The sequence below is a fragment of the Typopeltis vanoorti genome, chromosome 9 (assembly GCF_054136105.1).
Source record: "Typopeltis vanoorti isolate ZY-2024b chromosome 9, IOZ_Tvanoo_1.0, whole genome shotgun sequence".
NCBI lineage: Eukaryota > Metazoa > Arthropoda > Arachnida > Uropygi > Thelyphonidae > Typopeltis > Typopeltis vanoorti.
The window spans coordinates 137,885,918-137,898,468 of NC_143557.1; the positions used below are offsets into that span (position 1 = coordinate 137,885,918).

Consider the following 12,551-nt stretch of genomic DNA (forward strand, 5'->3'; position numbering starts at 1 on the left):
TGGTATGTTTTTCCATACAGGCCACGCTAGGCCTAAATCCTCGATATGCATGATGATGTTTTTCCAATGAAAACATAACTGTCCATTGTGAAAGGTTTGCAAATTTGTATAATAAAGAGCCACATATTAATGAAAAATAAAAACTTGATACCTTCATTATTCATGACAATTGTGTTATTATACCTTTTAAAATAGGCATTCAAATTTAATAACCAAAAATATGGTTGCAGTAGGTGATGCAGTTTCTATGAACATGAATGTATAAACAGTTTAGAAGTGATTGGGTGGGGGGGGGAAGTTTTTTTCAATCCCTTCTTTTTTTTTTGCAGTGATCTCTGATAATGCACAACAATAAAAAATGGTGTGCATTACCAATTCCAATTAATGACAATAATTAGTCAATAAAAACTAGTCACTCCAATTAGCAACTAGTCACCCCCCCTCCAAAAAAAATGAATAAGCAAATGAATTAAACAAGTAGTAAAAAAATTGGCGCTAGAACGTAAAAGGTTTGTACCCCTAATGTACACCGTTTAATACAATCCAACTACTCACAACGCCATCTACCGCCACTAACAGCACATTTCGTCTGCAAACTGTGCATTAAGGTCGATCTGCCTATGTGGAATAAAAAACCCTGCTCCGTCGTATGAGATCGGCTAACTCATCTTCAACTAAAGAAGCCCATATAGATTCTCTTGCCACGACAAGAATCGAACTCAAGTAAGTTTCCAATCAAAAGGTCGGAATATCGCATTGTTCTTTTTGAGTCTAAAAATATTTATTGAGAGAATGGTTTACCTTAAAATGAAGTCGTGAGGTCAAAGCATTTTCTTTGAAAGACCGAGTTTTTTCAATCTGAAAATCAGCCCATGTACTTAAAATATTCTGAAATGATTACTTGTTTACTTATGACAATGGGTTAAATATACAACAGGAGTTACTCATTGTGAAACGCTGAGTAGAATTTTGTTATTAGATTGCAGCATCTACTCCATGAAAAGTATTTATGATACTAGAAACATTTTTCTTCTGTTCGTAGCAATCTCAAGATGTTTTTCATAAGAACGTATTGTGGTGATATCATCTAAAAGATTCCAAAACTATGTCAAGCGACAAAATCACGCGTAGAATTAGATGGCGATACTTAATAATGGAAGGGTACAAGAACTAATGGGGGGGAAATGCATCAGAACTAATAATATACCGTGATAGTAGTCAATGACCGTAACTTTAAATCAGAACATTTTTTACCTTATTGTTCTGCTTAAAAACGAAATTACGTGTCACTGGATCTATCACGGACATGTCTGCAAAATCACAAGCTAAATAAAATTTCCTGTTGCATGAGGTCATTACGTCAGTTATACATTATCGTAAGCCTCAATAGCAAAGGCTACTCCGCAAATGAAGTGGAAGAGAGATCAAGCGGGGAGATTGGAGACAGTAGCACCGACATCTAGTGCGATGGGAGCGGGGGGTTGGAATCGTAATTTGTCTATTATATCTACATAGCTAAGGGCCTAAAGTTTCAGGATGAACAATAAGGTTTACAACATTTCGTAGATTGATTCGCTTAAAAAAAATAGTACTCAATGAATATAATCAGTAATACTGGATAATATCGGAGCAAGTAAAACTATGAAGCCAGGTATATCATCTATTAACTGCGTTCTCGAGCTTGTGTGATTTGCAAGATGAAAACCCATGTTTTAAGCAGGAAATATCCTGCCGCTTCTATGAAACCGAACTTTTTTTTTTGTGAATTCCGCCTAAGAAATGTAATAATCCTATTTACATTTAGCAATGTTGTTTAAATACGGTTAGAGAATTTGGAAATCTTACTCTATATTTGCAAATCATTTCAGGCTAGTCTCGCACCCGGTGAAAATCGTCTGAAATTGAAAAGGACCTAAACAATGTTCCACACAACTGCGATACAAAAGATGAACTATCAAGCATCAACCTACTGTCACAAGTACTGTGCAACTATTTTTTTTTTTATCCTACTAAATGCTTGCATGCAATCGGCAACGTTATTGTTAAATTACAATTTTTTTTAAAAAAAAGAAGAAATTTACAAATATTACACTTGGTAGTGTAATATTTACATAATATATTCACTCATTTGCCCAAATAGTGCCAGACTAAATCCTCCTGAAGAGATACTACAGAATTGCCTTAAACAAGAAATTGAATTTCTCCCTTTTCATATGTTCTATCTCAAATGTAGAAATAACTAGCAATACCCCAAGAAGAAAGCCCTTTCAGATACCTTACTTGTCACTCCCTACCTCCTAGACAATAGCTTTATACACAATCGATATATACTGTTTACTACTTAGCCTTCTATCCACATCGATACCCCACAATTATCTTGCCATACTTCAACTTCCTTGACAACCCTGGAATATCAATGTATTTCCCGCTCCTATCACTTTTATTTTATTGTAAAGAGTGGGCAAATTACTAAATCCATACTTTTCTTTTACAAACCCATATCTTTCGGAGAATTTCTTTCAGTTAACAAATTTTTATCCAGCGACAATTCCTAAGCACTGCAAACCCCCTGGTAATTTGAATGCAAAGTAATGATAGCTCATCCAGTTTGTTTGCTAAATCAATAGAGATGATAGATCATTCTTCCACAGCCATGCCTCTTCTGCTTACATCCTTGTCTTCAATGTCAGTATGTTCCTACTCAAGTAAAATAACGCTGCCACTAACATCTCTAGCAAGTTTTCATTAGTTTCGTGCTGAATTTGCGTTGTCAAATTCGTGTTCTTTTTTCCTGGAAACTTTCCAAGTTTGCAAACCAAATGTCATCACAGTTGATACCTCCTCTACAGTTAATGGGCGTAAAATGGTTTAGCAACGAAATGATTTCTCCTCTTAACTCGAAAGATGGTAATAAGAGAAGGTAGGAATGCCGACTAACTTCCAAGTACTATTAATCTCCTTCCGAGACAGGATGCTAAATTGCCAGGAGTATCTCCATCCTACTCACCTCTCTGCCCCGGTCACAAGAATCCTGACGTCTATGCAATTTCAGCATAAACTTGACTACATAACGTATAGCTCAATGTGCACTTGCTATAATCAGGGGCATCGCGTACCGACTAAAGACTTTTCGGACCATCCCTTTTCATCTTAGTAAATTCTGTAATAACATCTAAAACATAATGACAGAGCTTACATTTTCAGAAATAAAAATTATGCAATTTGTATTTATGGCATGCTTAGAGAAAACAAACATGCCACTGATGTCTTTTTTTTAAAAAAAAAAAAACCTAGGGGCAGTGACCCACTTGCCTCCCCTTGACTAATTACCGACTTTCGCGGAACCACAAGATTCATTGCGGGAGATAAACTTGAGCTTTTTCCAAACTAGAAAAACAGTTAATGTTTTTGACCGGGTTTACTTGTCTTGAGGAAAGCCAGTTTCAAATTTCCTAGTGGGGAAGCATGCAAGGAAAAAAGTGCCTCATGCATCCATAGTGACGAAAGTACTGTACTAGTTGCCAAAGCAATTGGAATTCAGATATGGCTAATTAATTATTCGTGTATGTGTAAAGAAAGATAGATTAGTGATGAAAAACTGGAGAATGTATTTTTAAATAATCAGTATGAGTTCAAATTCGCTATCTGGTAAATGAATCCTCATTTTGAATTCAAGTCAGAAAGAGAAATTCTCAGTGGGATGAGCCTCCATAGCTCAGTCGATAACGACGATGTTCTTTAGTTCCGACCGAAACGTTTTGTGTGCGTTTCGCAAACCGGCAGTATACGGAAAATTAGTGCAGTGTAGAATAAAAGTACGAAATACTATAATAAACAAAGAAATATCTAACGTCGGTATGAATTATGAAAATTTTTCATTTGCTCGTAACTGACCAGAATTTGACATTAACTTTTAAAACTGTCAATCTGAACGTAATTGAAAATGCACTGGAAGCTAATGAATGCATCACAAATCATAGTCGTAATAGCGACATTTAACGAATATTTAATGCTTTTTAAAAATGTCAAATAATGGATGCAACTTCCTAAATATTTACGTGGTAATAAAATAAATAAATAAAAGCGAAATTCGAAACTTTTTAAATTAAAAAGTGTTCGTATTATAATGTATTTCGCCATTGAAATACTGCGATATATTCGTATACACGCCTAATGACTTTGTGCAAGGAAACCCGATCGAAAAGAATCCACTTCAAAACTTTCCTGATATCTGAGTTTGGGTTTCACCCAACACTTGATCGCTGAGGCGCAAAAACTTTCCATGGTAACTACTCTTTCCATTTTAACTGGATATTGTATACTCGTATCCAGTATCAAACACTTTTCTTTGTCTTGCTTAGCTAGAATAATATTTACACTCATATTTATATTTTTCTAGATTATATTCCTTCAAAATCTTAAATATTTCTCATTTTAATGACAGTCATGTTTAAGTGATTTTAATGAATTTTTTCATTAAAAAGTGGGCTAAGCTTCGAAGGAAGAACGAATACTGATTCTTGGATGTCACCTGCTTTTATATATATATATAATAAAAAATCTAAAATCAGCTAACGCCTTTTTATTCCCGTATACGGGAGTAGGCTAGGCCATTTAGCCCTATCTAACTTTTGGAGACTGAATGAGCAATTCAATCTCCACTGGTACCAATCAGAGATGGATGGCCCAAGGCTATCACTAATTAAGCGGTACACAGTGAAGAGAGACGGTTTAAATGTGCCGCCATCTCGTGGTCCCTAACACAATATATTTAATGTCTGAAATAATGTGGGTTCTACGGTCGATTTTATTGAGTTTACGGGACGAAAAACCCGCTTGCCCGTGCCAGAGATCGACTAACTCGGGAACCGGTCGAAAAAAGGCTTAGAAATATTTCCTCTAGTCGCCGACTAGACTCGAAACCAAGTCTTCCTTCGTGCGGCCAAGCTTATAAATATATATATATACTCCTCTTAAACACTATTAATATAATTAACGGCTATTTTAGCCTGTTTTTGTTTAGGAGTGTCCCTTATATTTAATACATTGGCTAACACAACTCAAAGGGGGTATATATATATATATATTTTTTTTTTTAGGGCATTATGGGCGAGTATAGGCGGCCTTCTATACTCGCCCATAATGCCCTAAAATATATATATATATATACCCCTTTTGAGTTATGTTAGCCAATGTATTAAATATAAGGGACACTCCTAAACAAAAACAGGCTAAAATTATATTAAGTAAGTTTGCGCCTGAAACATAATTCAAGTCTAAAGATGGTACAACACCAGGGCAACTCATTGTAAAAGGTGGGTAAAGCTCTTTCATATATATATATATATATATATATATATATATTCACACACACACACACACACACACACACACACACAGTTTAGCAAGAAGTGCTGTAATTTTAAAGTACAACGAACTAGTTCTGGCTTTTAGACAAGAAATGAAATTTATACTCCTCACATTACTGTTTCCCCTCTCTCCAAATCGCAAAAACAATGAAGCTGTTCTGTATACTGTAAATAAATGTGTTTCCGGATTTGTACTTCATCCGACTGACCTTGAAGGTTACACATTGTGTTGGGACACATGGGCAGACTAGGTTATTACTAGGAAGCCCAAAACAGAAACTTTATTCTGTTGACGGTAGTAAACCTGTTTTCAAATACTGGTTTGAACCTGCGAAAGCAGAAATATCAGCATAAACGGGTATGGGAGATGTCTTGGTAATCCACACAATCTGCGGAGAAAATGCATGCTCAAAAAGGCATCAACAAATCCATGTAGAGGATTCATGAGAAATACAAAGATAATAAACAACTCGATAAGATAAAACAGCTCATGAGTTCAAAAAAAAAAGTATTGAAAACTACGCCTGAGGCATCTCAATGTTCAAAAATAGAAATCCTCTCTATTACAAATAACAAAATCACTAGAAAACGAGCGATTTTTTTACCAATGGAATACTAAAAACAAAAGGAAAAATAATTGAGATGAGATAATTGAGACTTCAAGCTATGCTTTATTCATACTTTACTAAAATATCAAAATTAAATAGTAATATATGATTTAGTTTATCGATTCTTTTTCCTCATCCCTCACACTATTTAACTCGGTTCTGTTTTGTTCCTTACCTAAATGATTTGAACTTACCGCTTTTTAAAATTCAGTTAAGATAAATTTTAAAACGTTAACATTTTAAAATATTAAATTTCGGTATTTTATAACTTTTTTTGTAAATGAATTATAACAGAGAATTTTCAAATTAATTTAAAATGAAAATAAAAAAGCCCTATTAATTTAACCTGAAAGACAATTTTATTTTGTTTAATGTCAATTAGAAACATTTTTGTTTATGAAATAAGGGGCGCACTTATAAACTTTGCCTAGGGCGCAAAATAACCTGGCACCGACAGTGAACACAGTTAAATCGTAGGTATTAGCAAAACTGATATAAGCTTAGCTTTCATTGTACTACCACGTGTTGGCTTACGCTTGGACTCGAACTTTATAGTTTTCTATATTCGGCATGAAACTCTTAGATTAGATTTCCTATCTTCGAGTTTCTTATTCGGCTAAGAAATAATGTGGTATTCAAAATCCACTTAAATTTGATGTATAAGCTTCTCTAAAAGCTTGATTACCAAAATAGTTTTGGAAAGAGGCCAGAATCAAGCTATTTTTCAAGTCCGTTTTTGTATTTTTGTTCATCATAAGGGATTCGCTTCAACAAATCTATTCACCTAACCAGGTCAGCAGGTTGTAAAAGCTATGATTTACCCACTATTAAAACGAAATCATTTGGCATGAAACGAATAAGCAATAAACAACCCGTTATTGAAGTGTGAATCTGCAATCCAATTCAAAAAGGTTTTATTAGTGCTTCCGGGTATACATTCTTTCGTAAAGCATTCCGCGGAGTTAAAGATCGATAGATGAAGGCATTCCACTAGAATCAAGGTGGAATGCAGTCGTCATTTCACCTAAAGAGTAACCGAAGTGGAAACAATGTATGTAGGCTATAAGACAATGCCTCTCATGAGCAACTCAAGGTCAACCGTTGGCGTATCGAGTGCACTTGTTGAATTCCTTTATTTTTCAAATTCCTTCGCGATATCGAGTGATATTTTGACACCTGCAATACTTAATCACGAAAAGTAGCACCCAACTGGAAATTCTCGGCATTATTTTTATTATCATACCATATGCAGGTTTCCTTTGAAATAAGAATTCGAAAACTTCCGGCCTTAAAAATGTTCCTGGATCAGCTCAGATTTCTCAAAGAAGCCTAGCAGAAACTGCCTCCGGAATGTCACGAATCCGTTGCACAGCAAGAGATAAAATATCGTCCGTCGACACTTTGGCCCAGCGGTCAAGGTTCCGTCCGTGTGGCATGAGATCAAAAAGGCGGAACGACTTGAATAGTTGTCGTCACGGACCCCATAAACAAGGGGGGGGGGGGGTGAACACGGAACTCTCATACACAAACGCCACACGCTACCGTGCTTCCTCTCTCGGGGAGGAGAAGCAGTGAGGAGGTAAATAAACCGATATGGCAACAAGTAATACAAAACCATTACAGCAATTCACATGCTCAAAGCAGTTCCATTATTCGGCCAGATGCAGCTGCTACGGTGTTTAGCTTGACCCAGACGTCGCGGAACACTAGCTTGAGTGCACAGAAGACTAAGAATTGTCCATTAAACTTTAGCATTACAGTTAAAATGCTCTAGGGACAACTAAAGCCTGTTGATTGTGAAAAATAAGACGCGCCCATATGGGGGGGGGATGCTTTAGGAAAGGTGGTATTACTGATAACAGCAAGACGATTTTGGCACCACAATTTGTGCATGCTGTAACCTGTCCAAAAAGAGGACAAAGTCTTCTCCCCACGGCGTAAAGAAAACTGACAACTAAAATCATAATTCACAAAAAAAAGTGAACGACGACAAGAATGATTAAGTCATTTAAACAAAAGCTGAATAAGCGTCACTTTCGGGCAGACAAAACTTCCCAGAAATTCCAACTATCACCTGAAGACAAGCATCAGATCCCATTCAGATTCGAACCCAAAGCCAGTCGGTATTTTATGAAGGCAAAACACAATTTTCAGTTAGCAGTGCATTGCGATGCCCTACAGTGTCCCAAAAGTCGCCATATATAGGAAATTATAGCTAAATGTACCTTTATTTACAAAATATTCTCTACGTGTTGGCCACCTCTTTCTACACACAGTCTTCTCTTAATTTTTAAATTAAATTTTTCCTATGTATAGCGAGTTTATATATGCACCCTTACCGAGCTGGCTAGCAAAGACCTGATAACTTTTTTTTTTATGACGTTAAACACACCAAAGTGTTTGGAAAGTAAAATTAATGATGATTACAAGACTTATGTCAATAATAGTTCTTGGTTTTTTGTTTTTGTTTGCCAAAAGAAACTATGTTACATTTATTTTCTATTTAAATATTTATATTGAGAGAATATAACGAAGAGATATACCCATTACCTCGTCCTGAACAATTAATACTAACGATTTGCAAAATTAGCTTGCGCAAAAATCTGAATATCAGTACTATTAATAAACAGCTGGAACTAACAAGTGTTAACTAGAATTATTTGGTATAGGCAAAATTTTCGTAAATACGATACTTTGCCCCCCCCCTCCAAAAAAAAATAAAAACGCGACTAAAGGTGTCTATTGACAGTGGTGGAATGTTCCATAAGTTGCCTATGTAATGTCACAAAGAAATAAAAATCACAAGGAAAGATGTTTGATACGGATTTTTAAACAGCATTGCTTTGTAGAGATGTCATGAAATACAACGACAGAAGTTATGTTTAGTTGTTATATTTAATTCCTTGCTAAAATAGACAGCATTTGTTCCTCTGGTTACTTTCTCGGTGCAATCCTGTATTATCTTGGGTTGGTAGAGGAAAGTCCTATAAAATGGCCCACTCAATCTCCTGAGAAACATTATGGAATTGAAACAGTATTCGGGAAGCTATTCCAACCATCTGTAATGGAGCGTGCCATTGAATTTGAACACAGAATTAGATTAAATAATAGAAAAAGGTTTTAGTATTTACGAGCAAAGTTACATCTTCACTTCTTTTAGTTCTATTTACTTCTAGGATATTTTCTGTGAAATAATTTTAATTCTGCTCAAACTTTAAACTAGTTGGTTCTTATTTACCATTCAAATGACATCGAGTTGTGCATCAGAAGTTAACTTGAAATTCATTTATGAAAAAGTTTTGTTTCATAAAGAGAAATCTTACGTAAGCGTAATAAATATTACAAAAAACGATTACATCTGAATAGCAAACTGGTTAAAAATAGGAAATAATTATTATGTGACACCTCCACGGAGTCCAAAGACTCATTGAGGGAGAGTGTGTGCCAACAGCATCGAACGATTTTCACATTCTAACTACTAACCGCGCTCAAACTTGCTTAAGTTTTTGCTGAGCCATTAGTAGCAGAGGCTCTACTAATCGACCAACTTTGCTGGCAAATTATCGATGACTATTTAAAAATCTGTACAATAAAAACAGTAATGTCGACCCGATAGAGACTTAAAATATCGTAACGTAACGAAAAATAAATACTAGAGAATCAAAACAGGAGAAGACGAAAAGTAACAAAAAAATAAATACCCCCCAATTTCAAGCCAATGCTGTAGTGAAAGCAGAGAACAAATGCATAAGACACGAATTCTCAACTTCAAACGCAAATGTGAATTGATTCCTATATTTCTAACATTTCCGAACGTACCTTTTTAGGTTGCATCCACGTGTAGCCACAAAACCAAACTCAAGCACTGAGATTCCCTCCCGGCATGTACGAAGCACTCCCATCACCTACAACGGTGACGAACCGGTTTTCACAATGCATCATAGACTGCGTTAATTGCTCTCTTCGTGACGTGTAACGACAGCCCACGTGGTGTACAATTGTTTCCTCACCCGTCGTAAAAAATGGGGCGCTCTGTTTACCGCTCAAAACTCTTCACTGGATTTTTTTTTTTTTAATGTCCTGTTCCAAGCTACTAACCATTGTTGACCACCTATTATCAATAGAATGCTTCGTAAAGAGTTAAAATACGCATAAATCTGAAATATAATATCAAAAGAGGTACACTATCTTAAGAAAAAAATGAAAAGAAAACTCGATAAGATGGGGCTTAATTTGTCAGTATTATTAATAATGACTACTTCGAATGACATGAATATTCTTTGACGGAATTAATAGTTTTTGAATATGCCTGCTATTTATGCACATCTGCCCACGAAAGGTTTAAGCCTATCGTAGGTAATGGGTATCTCTATGAAGTCCAAAGACTCATCTGGGGAGACCCAGAAACATCGTTCACAATATCTATCATTACCTCCAGCAATAAACCAAATTCACCATGGGAATAAGAAATGAACCACTGACACTACCACTCCTTAAACGAATTCACCGACGAAGAACTGGCAACCACAACATCGGTCTCTGGTTATTATGGGATGAAAGACATTTTGGCTTCCTGCCAAATTAACTTTTCTCTTCATTGTGAGGAAGGCTACACGATTTTTCCCTCTCATCTTGAATATGTTCAATAATACAGTTCTCTCCTGGACAGTATCTGGCCAGAAATGTTGTGCCCACCTAGCTTCTTTAATAGTTGAGATGATTTCGTATTTAGTGGACGATTTTCGCCTGAAGGCAACTTGTTATGCTTTCATGAACTAAGCTACCACCCCTTTTGTTTACTGCAGAATGACAGAGCCTTGGTATTTTCTTAATTATTTGAAGACTGTCAGGATTCTTGTTGCAATGTGTTAGCTTTTTGTATTGCATCCACTTTTTGGATAGCGTTTGAAGTGTTACATTAACGGACTGTGGTTTCGATGTCTGGTAGATAAAGCTGTTATGGTTTCTTACCGTGAAAAATATTATCCTTTATTCCAAATAAAATTTATAAATACGATGACAACGTACTATTTCCGTTTCTCAATATTTAAATCAACAAGAGTCCTCCGAATGATTAAAAAAAAAAAAAACGTATTTATCTTGAAATGTATAGTTACCAGTCATCTTTCCAAATGATGACTAATAACACAGGCCTGCGATGGAAAAGTCGGAAAAATAATTGATTCTTATAGATTTCTAGAAAGAAAAAAAAAATTAAGAAAAAATAGTAAAAAAATTCCATCACCCACCAATTTTACCGAATTTCTAATTTTATCGTTTTTATTAGCAGTATTTGGATTTAAATTCAGCGCATTGGTATTTAATTTCATTCTCCTTTACTTACAGCTAATTAGTTGTATAAGTGCTTTTTTGAAGTGCTTTTTATGGTAAATAAAGAAATTTCCACGAAACTTCTCATTCTTAAGACAGGAGAGGGAGGAATGCAGATAAAAGTACAGGTGACTACTTCATCGATTGGAAGTTGTTTATTTATCGAATCCTCAAAAAACAAGCCTCAAAGCTGTGCTTCTCCATATTTATTGGAATAAATATGCTTCAGTACCATTAGTGCCAAAATTTCGCCAAAATTAGCCCGGATATACCAAATGCCCGTGCTTTTTGTGCGAGTGGGACAGCCGAGATCGAGAGCAACACTAGATCAAGAAAGAATGGCCAGAAAGAGACACATTAGAACCTGGAAGTAAAAATGTGTTACACGAAACTTTGGTTGCTCGCGAAAAAATCCTTTTACCCCCGCTTCACGTAAAGCTGGAATTAATGAAGCAATTTGTCAAGGCTTTGTCGAAAGGAGTGTTTTAAATACATCTGTGCAAAATTTCCGGGATTATCAACAGCAAAATTGAAAGGTGTTTTTATTGATCCGGACATTAGGAAACTTATGAAGGATAAACTGAAGAAAAAATGGCAACTGTTGAAAAAGAAGCGTGGAAAGCTTTGAAAGAGGTGGTGACCAAATTCTTAGGAAATCACAAGGATCCCCAAATATTAAATGATTGTGGAAGACATGCTACAGAAATTCAAGGATTTGGGATGCTCCATGAGCTTAAAAGTGTACTTTCTCAACACTCATTTAGACTACTTTCCAATCTGGGAACTGTCAGCGAAGAGCAAGGAGATGTAAAGCAGGTATCAGGACAGGTGGAATGTCCACATGATGGCGGACAATTGCTGGATGTTGCACAGAGACAACCCGGGAAAAAAATTTCACAGAAAAAAGTTCAAAAAGAAGCTTTGAAGGAAAAAGAAAACGACAACGAAATATAAAGTATGTACTAAAGATTAATCTTTAATTAAAAATTTTTACATTGTACTGTTATTTTACTTAATATAATGCGTTTTTAAAGATATTTTACTATTATATTGAGATCCATTTTGTGAAAAAATCCTTACGTGATAGAGAAAAATGGAAGAGATATTTGAAATCAGCGGTCAAAAATAAATCGCAAACAGTTAATAGTTTCCAGACAACTTTTCATGACTCGAATTTTGCAGGCTTGTGTAATTGTTAGAGTATCACAGGTTCAAATGAAAATATTTGACTTCAGTATAAAAA

At 35.5% G+C, this 12,551-nt stretch overlaps 1 protein-coding gene across 2 annotated transcripts in view; it reads right to left on the reverse strand.

The window, feature by feature from the left end:
• Nucleotides 1-12,551, reverse strand: part of Tep2 (Thioester-containing protein 2) — a 320,565-nt gene that overhangs the window by 285,774 nt on the left and 22,240 nt on the right. The window contains exon 1 of one of the 2 annotated variants that reach the window (XM_090397651.1): nucleotides 556-571. The exons of the other annotated variant lie outside the window; for it this stretch is intronic. The gene's annotated coding sequence lies outside the window, so the exon portion shown is untranslated. Of the gene's footprint in view, nucleotides 1-555; nucleotides 572-12,551 lie in introns of those variants that run through there. 2 annotated transcript variants of the gene reach the window in all.